A 7,438-nucleotide genomic window follows, 5' to 3' on the forward strand; every position below is an offset into this window, starting at 1 on the left:
TGTGTGTGTGTGTAACCTATTTATTTGATTAGACTGTCTGTTCTCTATGTATATAGGGACATAACATGTCATCTGTTAATAAACAGAACTTCCCTTTAATTTCAATACCAGGTTCTGTTTAAAACAGTGCAGACCTTGGTACAGATACTAAGCATTGTTTCATGATACTGAATATGTTATCGTCACATCTGCTAATTAAATTTAGTTCTAAAAATCAAATTATACTGTCATCTACTCTAATTTCTGTCTGAATGCTGTAGTAAACAAAAACCATTTATATCCTAAAGCTTGATTTTGTTGCTGTGTAAATACCAGATATTTACTGTAACTTCGGCACTTTCTGGTACTTTCTGGTCATAGTCAGATAGCTAAGGAGAGCACACTAATTTTCTGAAGCATACCTTTTTTCTTCATAGTGGGAAAAGATGTTTGACTGATGGAGATTTGAAAAATCACCTCATAAAACCGTTCAACGTACTGATGAAATGTGAAATATTTAACCTAGCATTTTTACAGTTACTGAACTATTTAAATAATTCATCCTTAAAACCGCATGTGAGAATTTACATCATCAGGCAACAGCAAAACTTTCTACTAAATACTTTTTTTTATGGAAGTGTGAAATTCTTTTTCAAAGTTCTAAACTACAGGTTAATCTGTCCCTCATAATACTCACATTTTTTTCTTTTAAACTCTGGGCTGTGTAGATTTGCACATAAGCATTCGGTGTTTTTAAACTTTCATCTTGCTTCATTGCATGACAACTCCAGCTTTATAATTGATGGCAATAAAGTATTTATAGAAAAAGGATAAAATACAGAATCCATCCGTTTAGCAATTGAGTTTGTCCCTTTTCTTAATTCTTCACAAAGTCATATTGTGATTAAGTCTGAGAAAATGTTCTATATGTTACAGCAAATGCAGTAAATCATGCCCCTAAAAAAATCTGCTAGTAATAAACCAACCCTGTAAGAAATAAAAAGTGCAGTGTGATATACAATAGGAAGCATAACTATTCAGGGTTAGGACTAGAATTATGTAATTAATTCCAACCAATAGTGTCATGATATTGCCTCACATAACATAATAATTGTATTTAAAATCACCCAGCAACATGGAACTGACAGATCTGTAAAGGAGAAAAATAACAACATTATAAAACACAACAAAAACATTATAATATTACTAGTTTGACTAGCAGCAGTAGTTAGAGGGATTTCTTACCCCAGTGAGGCCTGTTTCATGCTCTTTCACTTATCCCTTACTCCGGCAAAATTCCCCCTAAAGTTAATAGGAATTTTGCCCGTGTAAGAAATTAATAAGGAGTGCTTTGCAGGACATTCATAACTTACAGCATTCACTGCAGCTTTGCCATTGACTTCAGTGGGACAAGGATCAGGTCCTAATAGCCAAATACTGATCCATTGCACAAAAGAAGGATTGTGTATTTAGATCAAAATGGAAGATAGAGGATTACCCCCCAGATCCTGCACGAGGCACCTGCACAAGCAGGCCAGTGCAGCAGCCCTGTGTTTGTTTATATTTATAGGCTTCCCGTTGGTATTCATCAATGTAAGATATAAGCATCCCACCTACACTAATGAATTTGTCTTGACAACACCACTGAAAGATAGGGAAGCATTTTTATCCCTATTTGACAGTTGTGGAACCTGAAACACAGAGGTGAAAGGGTAGAACTTCAGGGGGCATAAACTGTCATAACTCCACTGACCTCAATGAAATTATGACAGTGATGCATGACAGTTTACACCAGCTGATGATCTGCCCCAGAGAGACATGGCTATGCTCACTCAGGAAGTCTGTGGCAGGGGTGGGAACAGAAATCCGATTTCCTGAGTCTCAGCCCAGTGGCTTACCCACAAAATTATCCTTCCTTCCTTCCTTCCTTCCTGTTTGAGATCAGTGAATTTGCACAGTTCCTGGATCAGTCAATCATACCCTTGCCAGTTCCCCAAGCTTGCTCTCCTTTCCTCTGTCTGCATGTAGCTGAAAAGTGCTTTGCTGTCCCTTTACCTGCCTCACTGCTTCTTAATCTATCCACACTGTGGAACTGTAGCACTTTATTGATTATTTAATTACTATCATTTATAATAAGATAAAAAGGCCCTCATCTACTATTCCAGGCACATTGAACGTTAGTTAAAGTAACTGTACAACAAAAACAAAGCCACAGCATACCCCTAAAACTACTCCACCAAGAAGAAACATGAGACTGGCTATATGGGTCAGACCAATGGTTCATCTAGGCCAGTATCCTGTCTTCTGATTGTGGCCAATGCCAGATGCTTCAGAAGGAATAAACAGAACAGGGCAATTATCGAGTGATCCATCCTCTGCTATCCAGTCCCAGCTTCTGGCCGTCACAGGCTTAGAGACAGCCAGACCTTGGGATTGTACCCCTGACCATCTTTGCTAATAGCCATTGATGTACAGTGAACTCCATGAATTTATCTGTTTTTTTAACCCAGTTATACTTTTGCCTTTCACAACATCCTCTGGCAACGAGTTACACAGGTTGACTGAGAGTTGCATGAAGAAGTACTTCCTTACGTTTTTGTTCTTCTTTGAGTGCTTGCTCACTTTGGAGCCCCCGTTCACGGTATTCTACAATGACAAGGTCCAGCCGCGGCCCCGTCCGGCTTTTCTGCATAAGGTGGTGTCATACTTCCATGTCAACCAGGATATTTTCTTCCCTGTGTTCTGTCCAAAGCCTTGCTCCACCAACGAGGAGAGGCGGCTGCACACTCTGGATGTCAGGCGCGTCCTGGGGTTCTACCTGGAGCACATCAAACCCTTCCACAGATTGACCCAGCTCTTTATCGCGATAGCTGACAGGATGAACCCTTCCGATGTCCTCTCAAAGAATTTCAAATTGGATCACCACCTGCATCTGTACTTGTTATGAGTTGGCGCAGGTTGTGCCTCCACCAATAGTGAAGGCCCATTCGACTAGGGCACAGGTGTCTTCATCTGCCTTCCTGGCGCGTGTCCCTGGGATCCATGATATATGCAGAGCCGTGACATGGTCTTTGGTACCCATGTTCACGATGCATTACACCATCACTCAATAGGCCAGAAATGATGAGGGGGGAGGGATAGCTCAGTGGTTTGAGCATTGGCCTGCTAAACCCAGGGTTGTGAGTTCAATCCTTGAGGGGGCCATTTAGGGAACTGGGGTAAAAAATCTGTCTGACCCTGCTTTGAGCAGGGGCTTGGACTAAATGACCTCCTGAAGTCCCTTCCAACCCTGATATTCTATGATTGATTCGTCACACCTGTGTTGTAATCAACATGTCCATAAACTCCTACTCACCTCCGGTGGTACTGCTTGTGCGTCACCTACAATGGAATAGACATGAGCAAGTACTCAAAGCGGAAAAGACAGTTACCTTTCCATGACTGTTGTTCTTCTAGATGCGTTGCTCATGTCCACATCTATACCCTCCTTCTCCACTGTCAGAATTTCCAGCAGGAAGGAACTGAGGGACGGGGGAGCCAGTGGCACCCCTTATACCGGTGCATACACGCATCACTCCAGAGGGTGCCAGAGCCAGTCCCCTATGGATACTACTGAGGGAAAGACTTCCTGCACCAGTGCATGTAGTGAGCACACACACCTAGAATAGAATGGACATGAACAACAGTTACGAAAAGGTAACTGTCTTTTTTTTTTTTAAGTATAGAGTGTATTTTTGAATGTTTTCTCACTGTGTACATCAAGTCAACCAGTTTTTCAATCAATTAGGAGCTATTCCTCTCCACCGTCTTCCCCTCTGTTTACTATTGCAGAAAAAAAAGCCCTTAAACAGGTTCTTTAAAATCTCTCAGATTATGACACGCTGTCCAGCTCGAGTGCCTTCCAGTTGTGGAAACTTGGAACTGGGAGAGAGTAGTCTTTCAAGAAGGCAGGTCTCAAGCCATTGAGAACTTCCTAAATCAAAACCAGCATTTTAAGTCCCACCTGGAAACCCACTACTTATATGTGAGATGCTCAGGTAATAGTGCTTATATAAGTACCTAAGATAAATGGAGTTCCATTTAAACTTTCACGAAAACCAGGAGATTACCAGCTCAAGAATTTCATCTGATCTCAACAGGGGGGGAGATATATCTCCTGTAGCCAGGACCTGCTTTGAGCTTTAGAGATAAACAAACATATACACACTTTAAATTGCACCCAGAAATAAATTGGCATTGGGGATAACATACTGTCAGCTGTTCTTCTAACCGTGCTTCAAACATCCATATAACGAGTATGTTATAGTACCAAAATATTGTATCTTGTGTTGTGTGTATTCAGATGTAGTGACCTATAGAAAAACAAAAGCTGATAATAGTAAAATTTACTGTGTAAAACTTATGATTCTGCATACCTTTCATGGTTGGTGTATCCTGGACTATACCTACTACCATTGTCACTCTCAGAGGGTTTTTAATTTTTACCTGCAGTATTTCTGCTGCTGCAGAGAAAATGTGTGTGGCCTTATTTTAGGTTGTTACAAAAAGCTGCTGTGAAGTAGATCATATACTAATAGTTTTGTTGTCTCTCTAACCTAACCTTCATTTTCCATTGTACTTCCTCCAGCCATAGATGCCCTCTATTTAACCATTGCATTAAGCCTTCATTAGACTTGGATCTATGCACTACTTTCTTCATTGCATGGCTGATATGACCAATCTGCCTATTATTCCTAATTTTTTTTAAATAACGTCATTAGTGGAACAGAGCGTTCTCTTCTTTCTGAACAATGTGTTTAGCACATAGACAGATGTTGCAAATGCAAATACCAGTTCACAAGCAATCTGTATTCCCTTTTTAAACACCTCAAAGCCTAGGCCCTAATCTTGTAAACTCTTTCGCATGTGAGTAGTCATACTGATTTCAGTGGATCTGTCATGCAGATAAAGTTATTCATGTACATGTTTGTAAAACTTTGGGCATTAATTTCCCTGAAAAACACAACCCTTTTAAACATTCCTGTAACTTGACTTGTTAATTATACTTTGCCCTTCTGCAGGTACAAGTTGGAGAAGGAGCTCTTTTTCTGTTGCATACGTACATGGGTTCTGCTCTCAATTTGACCCTGTATTATATGGACAAGTTCACCATTGCCACGCTCCTCCTTGAGTGTTTTATTGCTTGCTCAATATTTAAGAATACTGAAGAAGCCATTAAAAAGTAAATATTTGCCATTTCTTTCCACAGTTACCATAAATATATCCTCCCTTAAGAATAGGGAAAACTAGTGATATCCCAGATATTGGCAAATGCTGACTTTATAATGATAACCACTATAAAAAATTTTCTTGTTGTTGAATTCATAAACTGCAACGCCAAAAGGGACTCTTGTGATCATCTAGTCTGGCCTTCTGTATAACACAAGCCATAGACCTTTCCCAGCATTTTTCCTAGAACATATCTTTTAGAAAAAGATCCAATTTTGATTGAAAAGTTGTAAGTGATGGGGAATCCACCACAACCCTTGATAAGTTGTTCCAATGATTAATTACCCTCATGGTTAAAAATGTATGCTTTATATCCAATCTGAATTTGTGGAGTTTCAACTTCCAGGCATTGGTTTACCTTTCTTGGCCAGATTGAAGAGCCCATTATAAAATATTTGTTTTCCATGTAAATACTTATAACTGCAGTGTAAGGCACAAAGGGAGCAATCCAACAGCTTGTTATACTCTTGAATGTATTGGAACTGTAGAACTGGGGCTTTGGTGTCAAAGGTAACCTTGTTTCTTTTATCGTTTGGTATGCCTTAGCCCGTTTCATGGCTATGATGTGTGTTCTTGGGTATTTTTTTCCCTGTTCATGTGGGGTTTTTTTTTTCTTTTTGGTAACATACAAACCTAGTATACATATTAGTACACAGACTAAGAACAATTTTTCAAATGATAGTGCAATGGCTGGACTTGCATAATTTTGAAAAAAATCACTACTTTCCCTTTAATTTTGTCAATAATATTTTCAAAAAATAATTCCAAAAGAAAATATTGTGTATAGTATGTTGATTACCTATGCACACTTGTGTGTGTGTCCTTTGAATAATAGTCATCTGACTTAAGTTGCAGCAGAAGTTTTTTGTTCCCAGCCTTTCCTCCCTTTCTTGGGCAACCTTTCATCCTCTTTACTAAAGACATAAAATGGAGTGCACTCAATTAATTCACAGTAATCATTTTGGGATTTGGGTTCCACCCTGATTCTCACATATTGTACGATGATAGAATTTCAACTTCTCAGATGAATAAGATCAATGAGCTACACTGTACAAAAGCAAAGCTAATTTCTTCAGAGGTTATACGTGTCGACCATTTTAATCCCTTAGCAGGATATTGTGTACAAGATGGCAGTATTCATTGTAAAGTAATCAACCCACACAGAAATATAGATTTATTTCTATCAAAGCAGCAGCACCCCAAGTACTAGTGATAAATGGATATTTCTACATGTATTCTTATATTAACATTTTGTACTGTTAGGCTACTAGCTTTTGACATTTATATGTATCCTGTTTAAAGTTTGAATGGGGATGAAATTATTAAAAATACTGTTCTAAGACTTTCAGTTAAATTTTTTTCACCAGGTTAAACTTATATCTTATGGAAAAATGTTTAAATAAAAGTGGCTGAAAAATCATGATCAAGTCAAATCCATAGTCCAAAATCCTTGCTTTTATGGGCTTTATCCAATTGCTGTTGTCACAGTTTCAGGGTAACTTCACCTGTATTCCTCCATGGTCCCTCAAGAGTTCCCACTTAAAGGATTCCTACTACCAACTGTTATCTCTCTTTGGCAGAGAACTGCATCTCGCTCTCTCCTGACCAGGGATTTTAAGGTTGCACAGCTCCCTGGATTTACACTGTGATAGCTTGAGCAAGCCAGACTGCCTGAGTAAACCAATGCCTGTGCTTTGCTTTCTCTCTGAAGGCTAAGACCAGTGTATTGCCCACAGTTATACGTTGCCACTTACATCCTTCTAATCAAGCACATTTATTCTTAAGGCAAAAGCATTACAGAGATAACATTTAAATCAATAAAAGCCTGTATATATGCTAGAAAGCTTACCAGAGATCATTCCCAGCTTCAACCTAGGCTCTGGCAGGTTTCAGTCCTTGAAAAAACACAACTGGGTTTTCCCATGGTTATAAATTCATCCCTCTTAGATCCAGAAAAAAGGCTGGGCTGATCAGCAGTTTCTTTATACATAGGGTTACCATACGTCCGGATTTTCCCGGACATGTCCGGCTTTTTGGGACTCAAATCCCCGTCCGGGGGGAAATCCCCAAAAGCCGGACATGTCCGGCAAAATCCAGCACCGCTGGTGCTGGGCGGCCGGGGGCCGGGCTGGGGGTGCTGGGCGGCCGGGGGGGGCGCCGGGCCGCTGGGGGCCGGCGGTGCTGGGCAGCC

The 7,438-nt window shown here is 39.9% G+C and overlaps 1 protein-coding gene across 3 annotated transcripts in view; it reads left to right on the plus strand.

Annotated features, from left to right (window-relative positions):
- KCNIP4 (potassium voltage-gated channel interacting protein 4) overlaps nt 1-7,438 on the plus strand; it is a 403,978-nt gene that overhangs the window by 194,506 nt on the left and 202,034 nt on the right. The window lies entirely within an intron of this gene.

This window comes from Terrapene carolina, unplaced genomic scaffold, assembly GCF_002925995.2.
Source record: "Terrapene carolina triunguis isolate 2854851 unplaced genomic scaffold, T_m_triunguis-2.0 Scaffold66, whole genome shotgun sequence".
Classification (NCBI taxonomy): domain Eukaryota; kingdom Metazoa; phylum Chordata; order Testudines; family Emydidae; genus Terrapene; species Terrapene triunguis.